At 41.5% G+C, this 15,993-nt stretch overlaps 1 protein-coding gene across 3 annotated transcripts in view; it reads right to left on the reverse strand.

The window, feature by feature from the left end:
• The window catches only part of LOC109626684 (rho GTPase-activating protein 23-like), a 63,221-nt gene that overhangs the window by 44,268 nt on the left and 2,960 nt on the right, over positions 1–15,993 (reverse strand). The gene's annotated exons all lie outside the window — the stretch shown is intronic.

A 15,993-nucleotide genomic window follows, 5' to 3' on the forward strand; every position in this document is an offset into this window, starting at 1 on the left:
GTAGAAGTAGTAGGAGTACAAGTAGTAGTAGTAGAAGTATTGTTATTATTGTGTTTGTTATTATTGTTATCTATATTTTTTATCTATATATTTTAAGGTCTATTATGATTTGGCACTATACAATTAAAACTGAGTATTATACAATAATATACAATTGTATCATTATTACTATTAATACTATTACTACAACAACTACTACTACTACTACTAATAATAATAATAATAATAATAATAATAATAATAGCAATACAACTTTATTCCTATAGCACTCATCTAAACGAGGTTACCTCCTAAAATACATGGGAATAAAACCAGACAGAACAAATATAAGAAAGAGAACATGAAAGAAAATGTTTAAAAAAATGTTAAAGACAAACAACATCTGTTAAATCCACTAGAACAGTGATTCACTTAGTCACCAGTGTATTCAAACACCTATGACCCATGTGTAGTAATTTTGAAGTACAGCTTTTGTTTGGAAATCAGTGGGACAGTTGAATTCCTGATGGGGCACACGCTCTCATTTAAACCAACACATCAGGAGGTGAGAGGATGTGTGGCCAGAGCTGCTAGTATTTCTGCAGCTGATGGTTTAACACTGAGCTGTTTTCATGTGTACATGTAAACGGTTTGTATTTATACGGCACTTTTCTAGTCAGGATGTCCAAATGGCTTTACAGTACAGTTGTACACATGTATGTGGTGCTGCCTCTGACACCGCATAAATCAGATGCACAGCTCAAAAGCATTTCACTCACACGTGCACTGTCATCAATCCTTCGAGCTGTCTTCAACCCTTCATCGGCCAGTAATAAACTGCATCACCCCTACCTCCCCTTCAAGTACTTCTACCCCCGACTGTGCTGTTCCCTGAGGTTTACTGCATGCTAATGTGCAGTATTTAAAGTGAGTGCCTCCGAACTGTGGACGTTCAATGACCAGTCCCAAGATAAAAAGTCTGCAGAAAGTTTACAAACTTATACAAGAATACAAACATGAAGAAGACATGGTGATAGAGTCTGGACCCAATTCTCCAGCCTTCCTGTGGAGGTCACGTGTAAAAAGCAACTTCAATGAGAGCTCAAAGCACTTCACAGTACTCTGATTCACACTTCAGTATAAAGCCTAACACTCCTACATCTCATTAAACCACCGACAGTACAATTTGCGAACCACGACCTTTGGACACGGACACTTTTCCCAAGCAGTGTTTGCCTAAAACTACCAAAATATTTGATTATGACTGATTCAAGAGATATGATATTATTATTCTCTCTATATAAATGACATGTTCACAGCCTATATATTTTCAGTTTCATCAGTATTTGGGCAAGATCATGTTTCCTTTTGAACAGTTAGATTAAAACTGTATTAAGCAAAATAAAACAATAATAATAATAATAGGCAACCTTACCTCCAGGGCCCACATTTTGAGAAACCTCAGCAAAAACATTTTGCATGACATTTTCTCTCAGCTGACTCTTGCTTGATTGCTCCCTGTTTAATTGAGCATTTAAATGTGTCCAATAAGATATAATTGCTACGGATACAAGACAGATAAAAGCTGATTTTACTGTTTATTTAGTTTCAAGATTGTTTTATTTGTCACATACACAATCATACACAGTCGTTAGTCATCAGTTTGTTGTTTTAACTATTTTAAATGGGTTTCTATCCCATTTTTGTCAATCTTCCTCTCTCTCCTTCTACTGTGTTATGGTATTTAGAGGGTGAATACTTATGGCTGGAAGAGTGTATGTGTGAGTTGATGGTCAGTGGAGCGAGAGGCAGCCCAATGCTGATGTTGGCCGACAGTGCCCTCAGGACAGAGGACAGACTACGCACAAACATATACATACACATACACACACACACACACACACAAAGTCATTGCGTAATATTGGAAAATGAAATTATTAGGGAAAAAGAGAAGAGAGACACCCTCTGCTGGCCTTCTGCTGCTCATACACACATGCATGCATACTAACACACACACACACACACACACACACACACACACAGACACTAGTTCCCTGTAATCTTACTACATCATTATATGAGCACTACATACATGACTCAGACGACACCTATCTTCAAACTTAGCTTACAGTTCTATTTCATTTTCCGTCAAGTGAGGCCTCCAGGACTACGTTTTGCCATGATGACACACAACTACACACACACATACGTACCTACACACTCACACACGCACAGATTTGCGCAACTTTCCTTGTTTGGACTTTGCATTGACTTCCATTCACAGAAGATAGGCTCAACAAATCCTTTTACCTAACCTTAACCATGACCAATTCATGCCTGACCCTAACCTTAACCAGGACCTCTGAAGACCATGAGATTAACTGACAAGATCATTGGTTATGCTGGAATAGATCCTAAAGAGGTGCTGAAAATATACACACACACACACACACATACACACACACACACACACACACACACACACACACACACACACACACACACACACAGAGAGACAGGGAAAGAGGATGTAAAAAATAAATAAATTTGGGGTTTTTCTCCAAATGAACACATTTTCCCTCCTGTCTTACAGCACTCTTACATCACGTCATGGATCATAGGATGTTATGTAAGCACTTCATCAGCCAACATCATCCTATGTCATGATGTCTGATCAGGAAAGCTTTTTCTGTTTGCTGGTTTCTCTTTTCTTTAAAGAGCATGGTTTAGTCCTTAAAAACCATACTGTGACATAAACCACAGCAAGTGATGAATTAGTTATGCAGGTCACTGATGTTTTTTACGAGACAACTTGCAATAGTAGTAATCTTACTGTGCAGCAACGCTCTCCATCATGGGGCCGAAAAACTAGCGAAATTCCTTCAGGTTAGCAGCGGCCAAGTGACCGGCTATACAACTATTTAAAGTGTCACTACCACCAAATCAGGGATTTCTAAACAAAAAACCAACGAGTAGGCTAAAAGAACAATTATAAGAAAATCCTATATGGAAAATCATATGTATCAGGAAATGAAAACATCAAATGGACAGCACACCACTGGCCTGACCAGTCTGCGAAGCACCAGAAACCTTCTTGAGTGAGCCATCGTGATCATGACCTGGATGAATGGGAAGCTTCACAGACAAATGCAAAATGTACACATTGTTTTTAACCATCCTGAGAGCCTGGATGGGTGTGGTCAGAAGCACGCTGTGTCGCACAGTGACATCACAGTGTACTGACACATCGCAGCGATGTGAGAAGTTAAACCACCAGGTCAGCAAAAAAAAAAAAGACTTGTGGTAAGTTTACTGGTGAAAAAGGTAGATAGTTTCACCGTCTTCAAGAAATGAAAGATGGTGGTGCAAATAGAGACACTGTGAAGCGGGGGGGCTCAGAGGATGTGGCAAGCCGTCCACTAAAAACTGCCTGTGATAGAAGAAGTTCAGCTGTATTCTGTTGTATGAATGCTACTTGTACTGTAAAGCACTTTGAGTGATAGATAAGACAAGACAAGTCCCTATATTTGTTTTTCTTGTCTGAGAGCGCACACACATAATAAGCAATAAGATTAATGTTTTCAACATTGTTGCTGACTGCTCATTGTGTCACAGTTGCTGCTGGTAAAGTATCAGGATAAATAAAAGCCCACAATGCAGCAATAATAGAGGGACACATTGTGAACCGAAGTGACTGTGCAAGTTTCAAAATGTATCAGAGTAAAAGCTTTGCAGATATTTTCCAAAGTGGGAAATGCAGTGAACCTCTTGTCAGGCTTGAATTTAAAGTGAACTTTTATGTCAAGTGATTTGATACCGAAGCTTTCAAACCAAATTCTATAAAACCCATTAGGTCTGTTTCCTCTTTTTTTCTGCAGTGGTTGATGCTCAAACCTTAAAAATAAAACCGACAGTCTCCTGAATAACAGCAACACAAAGTCAGACAAATAGACAAACGCAAAACTAAATCTGTTTAGTCAACAAGCTTAAGCATTTGTATTTACTGAAGAGTATGTTTGTGAATTCCTGCTCTGATGGTCCCGTGTTAGTCTTTGTTTGAATTTAAATGTCACCCCAAAATGTGGACTGGGGATTTATTGGAATAACTTAATCTGATTTTGCATCAGACGAGATTAGCATCCCGGGTGATCCCGAAACATCCCTGAGACAAAGAGTTTTCAACATTTTCTTACATTGAAAATCGATGTTGACGACATCGAGACCCTCTGGTGTTTATCCTAACACCCCTGTGCTCCAATAAAAACAAGGCTGCTGAGGATTTAATCCACATTGTGCTGGAAAGTGATGATTGTTGAGATGCAGGAGGAGGAGGCGTGTGTGTGTGTGTGTGTGTGTGTGTGTGTGTGTGTGTGTGCATGTGTGTGTGAGTGCATATGTGGAGGCACTAATCTGGCTTTGTTCTGAAAAGAGTTTCACCCCCACTGCAGGGGGCCTGTGAAGACGCAACCTCCACGTCCTCCCATCATCCCCCAGTCCTCATGTACACTGTGACCTCCCCCATCCCCCTCCACCCTGGGTTAACCTTCTGTCCTCCATCCTCCCCCTGCCACAGAGACTGTACAGTCGTAAATCTGGTGTCAGTGGGTTTTTTTTTTAGAGATGTGGATTTATGTAGGTTTCTTATATTGCAGCATTATGGAATCTAATAGGATACGATGGTATACGATATTATAAAAATATATATACAATATACAACATTTCCTTGGGTATTATTTTGTCTTAACGTCCAGCAGTTTGGGACTTTGACTCTTGCACTTCCTAGAGGCTTTCATGAACAGTTCTTCCCACTCAACAGCTCCTCTTTACAGACTCTGAACAGACTTTACAGACTAACCAGATGAGCTTATGGAAGTTAATGTGTTAATCTAATATGTAGTGTTTTGTATCGAGGGACATTAACTATAGTTGGCGACTCAAGATTGTTAACTGTGGTCTTTGTTAAAAAAAATAAAAAATCAGAAGAGCAACAACAAAGAGAATGGGTGCTGGTTAGTTTACCAGTGATGCCAGTACACAACAAAACACCAAAATGTCTTCACAGGGCAGGTTGAGTTATTTGTTGAAACCTGACTGTGAAGCAAACGCAGTCACGTTTGCCTGGAGTGCTCCTCGCCCTCATCTTCACAGGCAAATTCACTGCTGGTCAGAAAACTACTCACACTATTTGAACTGGTTTCACATGGTGAGGAGAAAAATACTTTCTCAATCACGTGATTTCTAACCTCCTGAAGTTGCATGTGTCCCATCAAATGTAATTATCTAAAAACTACCCAGTGTCTCCCGCTCTACTGAAAAGATGACATTCTTTTGGTAAATGCAAATGTGTCCTGAGTAACTATTAATGAAGGACTGGCTTCTCAGAGTCCTCTGACCTGCTAACGTTTCAATATAATACAAAGGTTTTTCTTTACACTTCTCAGTATTTTTTATACATTCAATTATTTGTGACCACCAACACAATATTAACAATGACCACCAATAATTGATTTTCTAATTTTTTACTAATTGAAATAAGAAAAAATTCCTTCCTAGCCCTGCTTTCTCTCTCTCTCTCTTTCCTTCCCTCACACACGCACAAACACATACACACACACACACACACCAAGACGGATGTTAACACCGGGTCACTAAGTAGAGTGCATACCTCTGCCAAGACCGTACAGCCCTTTTATGAAACCACATTTAATTCCATTAGATTCAGATTTTTATTTGGATAAATAAAATGATAAAAAAAAATCCTGGACCTGTCTCTTTGCACAGATCCATGCCAAAATTGAATAGGTTCTTCCTCGGCCCATGCCTCAGCCTTTCAATAAAATCATTTCAGTGGTTTTTGTCTAAGCCTGGAGGTAATGAGTCTGTTGGTCACCTGGAAATACAAAGAATTTAAAGTAAAAATCTTTTAGCGTCATACATTAAAAGATTTCCCATGAATTCAGGAAAAACACTATAACTAAGAGACCATAAAAATAGGATTGAAATGATCCTCTGTGGATATTTTTAAATTAAAGTCATAAATAAAGAGAACATCTGTCTGTGTTCTGTTATTCTGTGGCCTGGCAAGACAGCAGAAAGGCTGGTGAGTGTGACACTGTGTGTGTGTGTGTGTGTGTGTGTGTGTGTGTGTGTGTGTGTGTGTGATGTTGGGGGAGGGTGGGGAGCACACCCATCTGTCTGTTTACAACAGCACTGGGAGATTTTCGCTAAATATCTAATCCATCTAATCCCCAGTGAAGCCATGGATAGAATATGCAGTGATGCAAGAAAGCCAGTAGAGGGCCGAGCTCTACCATTAGATGCTGAAGAATGGGAATGACTGGTTCAGCCTCACAAAGAGGAACAAAGTGGGGTTTGATGGTAAGGAAGAGTTTGCACACACACTTAGAACCCACGCTGCACTGTAGCTCCAGCCGCGTCTCCACGGATGAGCTGTCTTAGCCCGATCACAAGTAAATTGCTGATTGAATTAGCGCTCTATAGCTTCAGAGAGAGACTCAATAATCACCTCACATCAGTGTCACTCGCCCGCAGCTACAGTGCAGCCGCACACTTTCATCTCTGGACTTCATGTACTCTGGGGAGTTGGAAGTTTCACCAAAGTTTAGTGAAGTTACACAAGGTGACAAGTTTTGTTTTAATAGTGTATCCCAGTAGACGTGACAGGAGTGACATTCAATCAAAAAAACAGTAAGTGGGCTTTCTGTTCAGTGAACACTGGACTACTTTGCTCTCCTTCCACTTAAGTCTGGTTTCTGCTGCATTCAAAGCAGCGTGTGTATGTTTGGAATGAACAAAGAAGGCTATGATGAATGATGATATTAAGAAAAACCTCTTTGAATTTCGATCAAATCTATTCCTTTCTCTATCTCTACTGAGCTTTTAAAAATCTTGCAGCACATTGTTTTGTCTCGTAATGTCACTGTACAGTTAACACTGATGACCAAAGCCACTGTCTCTACCTGCTCAGCAGCAGAAAGCAGACAGACAGGTCAGAGAGCAGCTGGTGGTGGAGACCAAACACAGAGCGGAAAGGAGAAGGAGAAACATCCCAGACACCACTCCACATGAATCATGACACAGCACCATCATGATTCATTGCTAAGAGTTTAACTGTTACTTCTTGTGCTGCATCGAACCTTGACATAATCAGTGATAACGGTTTCAGGTTGCTTTAAGTTGGGAAACTTACTCTGAGCATTGAATAAAATGAGAGGAGAAGTATTTTCTCAGGCCTAAGCTTTTGGATCATGCTTGGAACACATGTTCTGTCATCTAATCTTTCCAACAATTAAGACAATTGTATTCAATATCAATCTAATGGCTCAAGTACAAAGAAAGAGTTTCAGTGGTTTAACAGCACGTAACTACAACATCATGTCAGTTACTATTCCTTTTAAACTACCTTTCTTGTTTTTTAATATTTGGTATTCTTTACTTTTAGCTTTGTATATAATACTTGCAACAAATGTTTTGTAGCTGCAGGGATTTAACCACAATCCACCAAAATGATTATAAAAGTAAAAATACACATACCTCTGAGTCATTACACAAATTCACATCATGAAACTTTGATGCTCTCTGCAAATTGTCTTTTTGTTGGTAATTGTATTGTATCTAATGGAAAACCGGTTAAGAATGATGATTGGTTCAATCAATAGTGATCCCAACACAATCACCTGATGGTGAGATGAGCTGTGAAATCCCCTGCGTTCCATTCATCCATGCACGGAATATACAGTATTGAATCCTCACAGAGAGCACATGTCAATCTCACAAAGCACAGGCCCACTTACCATTACACAAGAGCCTTTGCTGGATTTAAACCCCACCACCACTCACCATGCTCACATCCACATGCGCACGCTGTCACTTCAGTTAAACACACACACACACACACACACACACACACACACACACACACTTGACACACGCAATCTCTGGAAGGGTTTGCATTTACGCCCCAGGTGCCAGCACGGCTTAGTCACCTGACATAAACCTCCTGCGGGTTTAAGGCTGTGCTGCTTGGTGCCAGTATATCTTGTCACGTGCAGCTTTCACTTTTAAGATAAGTTAAATATGGCTGTCCTCCATCCTCCGTTTGGCTTCAGTGTTTGCCAACATCTAGATGGAAATATTCAATATTTTGACCACTCCTTGCCTGGTCTCATTTCTGGTATGGGCAAGTTGGCTGCAACTAATATACAGTAGTTGAGCAACATTAATAAAAAGTGGTGAACCAAACAATATTGGAAAAGGCCAAAACAAAGAGGCCAAGATATCCTGTTTTTGAAACATCTTTTCATTAGACATTAAACTCCTCCCCTCCAATTTCCAACACAGCCTTTTATTGCAGGCTGCGACAACCCTGATGACATCATCGGTGTCATTTTCTTAGACCTGACAAACCTCCTCCAGAGCCTGATGTTTTCACAGAGTGAGTAGAACTAACCACCAAGGAAATTGAACTCCATGTGCAAAAGATAAAAGTTGAGAGGACGCAGGTTAAACCGCTTCATTAACACACACACACACACACACACACACACACACACACAGCTGCCTTGTTCTCTCCGGAGGACCCTTAGGGAGATGCACTCTGGAGGAAAGCTATTATCAGGTCAGGAGCAAACACACACACGACTGAAATAAGGCTTTCATCGTTCTATTTATAGCTCTGATGTAGCTGAATGAAGCAGAGCAGAAAACTGGCAAATACACACACACACACACACACACACACACACACACACGGTGGGCTGTGTGAGTGTGTGATGATGTATGTGTATTACAGGTAGATGTGAGACTGTGTGTGTGTGTGTGTGTGTGTATATGTGTGTGTGACTGCACAGATGGTACCATCAGCTGCTGTATGTGTGAGCCATGGTGCTCATCACACTGATGATATCTCACATCAGCCCAGCAGGGCCACAGCACAACTATGATGTCACACCTCAAGTAAAATATCAGCGGCAAAACCTGGGCAGTCTTTCAAAAATGATTAGCCTTCCTATCATAACAGATTTCACTAAGTTCAGCTTGTTTGTATGTTAATTGCAAACATATATCGTCTCCCTGACATGATATGTTCCTTTGCTCGGCTGCCAGAAATGATTTGTTTTGGAGGAAACGCCGAGAGTGATGAGAGCAAGATGAAAATAAAATCTGAGCACGTTAGAAACAACAGCTGAATAAAAACTGGGAATTGTTTTTCACCACCACATTCCTCACTCATTAAATCAGCAACATGGATTTCACTGTATTGTTTGGTGAAGTTTGTCTAAACCCATGAATTCATAGGCAAACAATGAGGAGCAGCTGTTAAAGCAATGACCGTGTGTGTGTGTGAGATGACGGCATTTGACATCCGACAATGATAGTATAAAGAGTATGGAGGAATCAGCTCCTTAAAGAGAATAAGAATTATGTAGTGTAATGTATGATATATGATGATTTGATATCCATGATGCCCTTGAAATAAATGTTTGCGTTCCCAGTGTTATCAAGCTGCTAATAAAGCAACTGCATCCTGTTTTCAGACATGCACACAACTCCTGACATCCTCCGCTGTTTCTCCAGAGGACTTTGTGTTCATGCAAATGTCCAAGCGAGAGTATAACACTGAAATGCTAACCCCCACCGGTACTGTTGGTCTCTCATGAAGGGTAAATGAAGTTACTATAAAGGCTCGAGTGTGAGAGACTTAAGGAAAAGACTTGGACGCTCTTGCGCACAGTCTTCTGTTTTCAGTGCAGTGAGAAGACAGAGGTCAAACCAGGCACTTCTAATTAGAAAGGAGGATCTGCAGTCAAGCAGCAGTGAAATTCATAGCAGCTGAGCGGTGTGTGCTATTTTTAAAAATGAAAGTGAACAGCGGTCACGGCTGTGACTTTTGTCTTGCATAGCGTTGAAGCTGCAAATGTCTGGGTGTATGTTTCTCTGAGGCGGGAGGCAGAAACAGATCAGGTCAGGGAAGCACCAGATGGTTTCTGGCTGAATGAGGACAGATGTGCAGGACAAACTGAAGCCAGTGAGAAACACCGGAGGAAAGAGGTAGTGTGAATCGTTGATATCATAACCCTATGTAGTCTAATTATTAATTATAAATTATATAAATAAAAGCTAAAAATGAATGTCACACAAATATGCTTTCATTGCATCGAATGTAATAATACATATTCTGTCACTACACAACTCCCCCTGTTCTTTTACATTTCAGTTTGGTTTCACTGCCAATCGTTTGCCCTTATATCATGTTAACAGAAATCCATTTTCACCATGAGTTTCACGATGGACAGAGAGGACCGCGGTGGACAGAGGAAATACAATAAATCAATCAGAAAATAAAAGTCAATTTTCTCTCTGAGTAATTACAATGGAACCTACACAAAACTATTTTGTCTAATTCATTTCTGATGTCACTCTGCAAGGTGGAGACCCTGACAGTGGCTGTGTCTCTTTGTTTCCTACAATGCATCTTGAAAAGTACAACCAATGGATAATAACTAGCCAGCGTGTCACAGCACAAACTGCAGCAAACAAGTTCATTTCTACTTTTAAAGGTGGCAACAATGCACTTTTTACCCAAACATTTCAAAATCATTATGGGATTGTTGTTTTACATCATCATCCGGTCAATGACGTAATTACCAGCGCAGAGAAAAGCTTTTTCTTTTTGCTAATGAGCTCACTATATAGTCCTATAGTGGAGTAGGGGTCAGTGAGGGAGTGGGTGATTTCAGACTGATGTCTCTGGCCACCGTCCTCCTGCACCGACTGGTCAAATGGTTCTGAGGACAGTGGGAATCAGTGAAGTGTGCAGTACGAGCCTGCAGCCATGCTGACAGCTCTGTAGCTGCACTTAGCTATAGTGGTTACGTAACATGGTGCCGCTGACAGTGCTGATGTTTGGCAGGCAACGTTAACCATAAACACAACATTAGTTTAACTTGTTGGTATGCTAACATTGCAGGTAGTTTGTATATAAAGACGGATGACATGAGAGCCATTCAAAAGTGAAGCCAAATCATTTTGATCACACCCTCTCCGTGTTGGTGGATAGAACACAGACCAAACGAAAAGGCACACATTACATTTCTGTTCTCAAAGAAGATTGTAGGTAGTGTCCTATCAAACTGCTGCATGTTCAAGTGTTCTTTTTCTGTTTGGTTTATATTTCCTCTGCCAAGAAGGTCATGTTTTCATCCCTTTCCACGTGTTGGTTTGTTTGTAAGCAAACTACTGGACTGCACTTTTTTGGTGGGGATCCAGATCAGGAGGGAGGATCCAGGAGAATCTTTCTCATCACTTAACATTGTGAGAGGCGTTTTGTTTTTACATTCTCACTGATTTCCCAGGGAATAATACATGGATCTTAATAAAAAATAATAAAAAATCCTACATATTGAGGTGAGGTGATTTCTAAAAGTGTGAAATTTGCTGCAGCTGGATTGAATTTAGGAGGATTGTTTTGCCTTGGCAGAGGTATACAGTCTGAATGTCATTCTAGTTAGTTGATGCTATAAAAATGATTGACCACTAATGTCAAGCACATGCATCAGTTGAGACCTCGATACTGGTGCTCCACATGATTTCAAAAGTGCAAGATGGCAGCGCCCGTATCCAGAATATTTCATTTTTGGAGAGGTGTCATTCACCTTTATGTACAGACTATGTTTTAATTAGAAACCAAAGCACAGTATACATTCAAATGTTGGCGATGATCGTGCCAGAAGACAAATGAGAGTTTCACCGAAGTGAAAAAGAAAGATGAATTTTCTGCTTCAAATGTTTTGGTGATTTATCCAGTATTTAACAACATATTTAAGTCTAAGTCAAAGTTTTGGAGTGAACAATCATGTGATCTCAGGAGCAACACCTTCAGATGAGATTAAATAAAATAATCCTAGTCCTAGATAGTCCAACCATGGAGAAACAAGAGTAAATATATAAAAAATATAGGAAAATATAAAAGTCTTATATATATAGTACTGTGAGAATATATTATATATAGTGAATGGATTGCACATGAACCAATGTATTGCACTGACAGAATGAATATTGCACATTTAAAAGAGTTAAACCAGAGATGTAGTGCAGTCCATAATGGGTGAGAGTAGTTCTACTGGGAGTAGAGCTGGTTGTACAGTCTTACTGCTGCAGGAAGGAGTGACCTGCGATACCTCTCCTTCAGACACTCGGGCTGAATCGGTCTTTTGCTGAAGGAGCTGCCCAGTGCTGTGATGGGACAATGTCCATCAGAGAAGACAGCTTCACCATCATCCTCCTCTGTCTCACCACCTCCACAAGGTCAAGGGGTTATTCCAGCACCGAGCTGGCCCTCCTAATCAGTCTATCCAGTCTCTTCCTGCCAGTAGTGGAAATGCTGCTGCCCCAGCAAACTTTCAAAGAAAATGGACGATGTCACCACAGAGTCATAAAAGGTCTTCAGGAGCTTCCCCTGCACTCCAAAAGACCTCAGTCTCCGGCTCCTCTTAAAGAGTTCACTGGCATGATCCACTCCCTGGAGGTTCACCAGCTCCTCCTTGTCTCCTGACCTTAATGCCCTCCTTTTCTCCTTGACGAGGACCTTCATGTGCAGATTAATCCACAGCTTGTTGTTGCAGTCCTGGTGGGTACAGTTTTCCCACACAGAAGTTAACGTAATCTGTAATGCAGGTAGTGAGGCTGTCGATGTCCTCCCCATGATCCTCGCAGAGTTCTTCCCACACGGCTGACTTGAAACAGTCCTTCAGAGCCTCACCCTTCTTGTCGGACCACCTCTCCACCGTGGGACTCACAGCTGGTTGCCTGTGCACAAGAGGTTTGTGCACAGGCAGGAGCTGAACCAGGTTGTGAACAGATCTTCACAGGGTGGGGAGGGGTGTTGAGTTATATGCCTCCTTGCTGTTGGAATTAAAAAGGTCCAGTATTGTCTCTGGTGTGGCATGTGACGCACTGGGTGAAAGTGGGCAGAGTGGAGGATGGAGAGGCGTGATTAAAGTCCCCAGAGGTGAGGAGGAGAGCCTGTGGGTGCTTTGTCTGCAGCCTGCACACCACAGAGTGCAGGACATCACTGACTGCATCAGCGTTAGCAGAGGGGGGAACATATGCTATCGCGATAACATGCGAGAACTCCCACGTAAGGTAGTGGGGTCTCCTGCTAACCGCTATCAGTTTAATGTTCTGACAGCAGTGCTGTTCTGTAATAGCAATGGGCCCACGAGTCACACCATCTATCATTCATACAAACATGAAAAAGTGCTTTGTAACAGTCACTCTAACAATATCTGGGGAAGATGGCAGCGATTTAGATCCACCGCAGTGGAATTTAATCGCAGTTCCCTCAAATTTTAGTGCGTAAGAATGACTGTCAGACAACAATGAGCTGCACAAAGACTTCAGTCAACAGCGGCTGAGTGTAATCGAACACAGAAACATCAGTCAGCAGTAATGAAGAATTATCATTGTAATTTGCCACTCCCATCCCGATCTCTTTTGTCCTCCCCCTCTGTGTCTACCTCCCCCCCCCCCCGTCCTCCTCCTCCTCTCTGCTCTGCTGAGTGCTGATAAGAGTCAGGTCAGCTGCTGGGATCGTCGATCGCAGGCCTGACCATGAAAACAGCCCCTCAATGCTTTTGTGTCTCACTTCATAATGTTTGGACTCAGTAACAGACTTAGGTAGTGTCTATTAAGAAAACACTAACGCTGAGCACAGTATTGACCGCTACATACATTCTGCTCGTCAGGCTAAACTGCAATGTTGGTCTGTGTATAGATGACATCACTGGGCGGATTTTAGCACTGCTCATTTGTTTATTTGTCCTCGGTAAAACCTTTGTGACCATGTGAGTAATACATGGGTTTTCTAATATATTATGGGGGGGATGGTTCGTTATAACCACCAGTCTGACAGAGCTTAAATATGATGGTTACACAACTGTTCCTGCTCTCTCTCCTCTCTCTTTTATCTCCTCTTTTCCACCCACCTCTCCTCTCTTTCCCATTTTTCTCCGCTCACCTCCACCGGTCGAGGCAGATGGCCGCCCACACTGGGTCTGGTTCTGCTGGAGGTTTTTCCTCTCCACAGTCGCCACGCCATGTAAAGTGCCTTGAGATAATGTTTATTATTGGCACCATACAAATAGCATTAAATTGAATTGAACTGAATTGAAGTGCCATGATGTTGGAATTACAACACAGTCATATTTATGAAAAAGTTGTGCAAAGGCATTATCAGACAAAAATACCCTGAACTGAGAGTGGATATAATATACACAACACTTGGCACACATGAAAGTCAGGCTGGGTGGTGGGCCACTATCTATGAATCAGTGTATGTGTGTGTGTGTGTGTGTGTGTGTGTGTGTGTGTGTGTGTGTGTTTCAGCTGCATTTTTAGGTCATCTATCTCACAGGTATATGATGATGCTGACGCACAGCTATCTACACACAGGCTCCATTATGACATACTGCACTTGGTGGAAATATTGCTTGTGAGGGTATCTCCAGGTGATTCACTTTTGGAACTGATCAGTCAAAGGCGAAGGAACAAAAATATGGTCCCAAAAAACACATTTAAAAAGATATCTCTCCAAATAATAGTAAGACAATATAAAGCTCATATTGATCAGAATCATAGGATAAGTGATGCCATGAAGAAGTCACCATGGCTCCAAAATGCTTTTTTCTAGATATCTCTGCATCCTATACAGACTCAACATGAAGCTTACATAGATCAAAAAATCAGCTTCTAACCATGACCACGCAACGGTTCGTCCTGAGGAGACACTGAACCTGCTGCTGCTTTCACTGTGCCCCCTGAAGACAAGTGTACAGCCAGTGGGCAGTTCTGCGTTATTTAGAAGTAATGTGAAGTAGTGTAAGCTAGCACCGATTGAGATTCAGTGGCTGCACAAACTGATTCCAGTCGGGGTGTTACTTCAGGATTCACCTATAGTTCCAAGGTCAAAGAGGAGTCCCAGAGGATGCAACTGCAGGAGAGCTGCGTGCATCCACTGTGGCAAAGCAGATGTTAGCAGCTGGAGGGCCAGTAAACACTCCGGCCTGTGTTAAAGCACATGTCTCCCTTCCTTGGAGTGACGTGTGTCTGTGGAAGCCGTGGAGTTGTTTAAAGTCACCTTTGACAGCACTGTTGAGTTCCAAAGTCTTCAGTAACATGTTTTGTCGCTGAGTATTTCAAAAAGTAATGTACTGAATGTTTTCATGAGTAATTCGTCATTCGTAAGTTTTCAAGTAACCGTCCCCACATTGATGTGAGCACAGAGTAAGCGTTTGTCCAACTACCTGCCAAGCGCAACTGTGTGTTGGACAGTTCAGTGATGGGAGCAGCAGTATTAGCAGTAGCGATATTCAGCTACACAATGGTATGACTTCTTTTCTGGGTCTGTTCTGCCTTCAAAGAATTTTCACACAAATGGAATCTTAACATATCTTTATCTCCTATCTCAGTCAATACTCATAATTAATTCTCACTGGTTGTAACTTAGAAAAAGTATCCATTCAAACACAAGATTGCCCCTCTGGCCATTTTCCTGTCTTTGTCTCCTTTCTCCTCAGCCTCTGTAAAGGCAGTGTACTGAGTGAAATCTACACACACACACACACACACACACAGACACACACACACACACACAGCCCATTAGAGTACAAGCAGCCAGTGCACTATAACTATAAGGCTCGGAGGCTTCAGACAGGGGGGCTGCTGAACTGGACTCGCTGCAGAGGACATGTCAGCTCAGTGTGAGTCACTTAAGTGAGTCACACGGTAAAAACTCATGTATGTTGACCAGAGCACACATAGCCCTTTCCGCTGTTTCACAGGATATGTATTTTTAAACGTTTGTCTAAGGAGGACTTTTTATGCTCTTTTTCAATTGGGCCCGGTTGTGTCTTCGTTCACTGTTTCACTCAGACCGTACTAAGTCATACTAAATATACTGTATACACGTGGAATACTCAAAGTGTCGCTCTGTTT

Source organism: Paralichthys olivaceus, chromosome 21, assembly GCF_024713975.1.
Source record: "Paralichthys olivaceus isolate ysfri-2021 chromosome 21, ASM2471397v2, whole genome shotgun sequence".
NCBI classification, from domain to species: Eukaryota; Metazoa; Chordata; class Actinopteri; order Pleuronectiformes; family Paralichthyidae; genus Paralichthys; species Paralichthys olivaceus.